The following is a 2,064-nucleotide window of genomic DNA, read 5'->3' on the forward strand; positions in this document are numbered from 1 at the left end:
GTCACACGCCACTTTATGCCGTACACATAGTTCACATTCACAGGGACGTTACGGACAGCCAGATCAGACAGACATCTCGCGCGCGCGATTTCAATGGGCGCACGCGGCCTTCGTCCTCCTTAGTTCTTCCAGAACTTTTCTCAGCTAAACGACCAACACATGTTAAGCCGTTGCGAAAACCGATACCACGGTTTAATTGGGTATAGATAAAAAAAAATAATAATAATTAAACTACACCTGTTTGAACCTCTAAGGTTCGTGTTTACGGGCTGAATCGTAATCGTAAGACTATGCAGTCTATAAACAAGCAATGTCGCATGATTGGTTCATATGCGCTTTCCTACACTTATTTACTGCTTCACAGAAAAGAGGAAGCTAACATTTTTAGAACGGTACGTTTTCTGTATTTTCTTTTTGGGAGGTTGCGCATGCAGCCGTAACGTCTGAACGGTTATAGATATGTGTATCATATGAAACAATAAGACAGTTATATACTATAAAAAATTAATTTCCTTTTATTGGAGTGCTTGAATATCCAAGCCATCTAGACTTCAACAAGCTCTAAATAGGTGAGCTTCCATTGTGTAATTTATGACCCGTTCTGTGGCAATACGTTAGACGATATTAGTATAAAGACAAGCAGGTGAATAGACTGTTATATGTTTGTGATGTTGCTTACGGTAATCAACACAATCTGATTCTACATATTTTGATGCATTATATACCTAGCGCCTTTTTCTCCAGTCATAGCAACAACAGTGTTGAAATTAAAATTATTATATAGTCAAATCAATCAGAAACGTATAACTTATGTTATTTATATATATGGAGGTTAAAAAATAAAAGTTTAACTCATAAAATTTTCGTAATTTTAACCGCAGCAAAATGTTTGCCAAACCAAAATCTTCATAAGAAACATTTAAATTAGAAGGTAAATTTTAATGTTATGAAAAATTGATGGCTGTGATTACAACTGAGGATACCTGATTAGGCTAGCTCGCTATTACTGCTTGACGAGGAATTCCGTATGTAAAACCAAGCTAAGGTCGAAATCGCGAGAGTGGCACACCAATTGAAGTATGTTATTTACGCAGGGAATTTCGTTGAAGATCTAAAAGTTACTGGAAAAAGAACAGCAGGCCACGGAACGATTGTTCAGTTATTGATTGACCAATAACACACCAAAGCTTGAATAAAGACGAAAGAGACAGCCGATCATATTGAAACGAGCTCAATGAAGCTAGTAACGCGGCAGAAGCACGTCTAGCACTCTTATCACGAAATACTGGAAGAGCCAGAACAAAAAAATAAAAGGACGGGAAAATAATCTGGAAAAGATTGATTCTATGTTAGTTTAACCTAAGGCATTAAGATAAAAAAAATCAAATGTCCAAAAATTTCTGATTTCAGTTGCAACGACCCAGCATAAAAAACTGCAGAAGCCAACTGAAATAGTTAATTAGATGCTCAATAGAAAGTATACCGACAAGTATCCTTTAGCGCGCAAGAACAACTTCAAGAAAAATCAGGGCATTACATAATGAATTAAAATGGAGAACAAATGCACGAATTAGGATTACTGCCATTTTGAGAGAACCGAACTACCAACTAAACATAAACTGAACTTAATGAAAAAGAATTTTGTGAATACTACGTAGGACCTCAATATAGGTGCAGGCATGGAAGATGTTGAGTTTTTTCTACAGACTGCACTAAAAAACAGCTTCGTAAATTGTCAGGCATATTCTAGCAACGCTTTGCTAAAACTTACCGAAACTTATTGACGAATTTAGAAACTCTATAGCAGCAGGTTATGGTAGAATGCAAAGCCGTATTGCAGAAAAACTATATCCTTTTTGCTTGCCTATTATAATGTCTGTACAATTAAGTATCTATTGGTCAGTGCATTTTCCTATGATATTTAAAAAATTACCCCCGTTCACAAAGAGAGAAACGTGACCTTTGATGGTCTTCGACCAATAACAGTGCCCTTTGTTTTTAGTAAACTGCTGGAAAAGTCTTAAATAGTCAACTGATTCAGTGCCTAGGTCAGCATATAATTAT

The sequence above is a fragment of the Varroa destructor genome, unplaced genomic scaffold, assembly GCF_002443255.2.
Source record: "Varroa destructor unplaced genomic scaffold, Vdes_3.0 BEIS01000001.1, whole genome shotgun sequence".
NCBI classification, from domain to species: Eukaryota; Metazoa; Arthropoda; class Arachnida; order Mesostigmata; family Varroidae; genus Varroa; species Varroa destructor.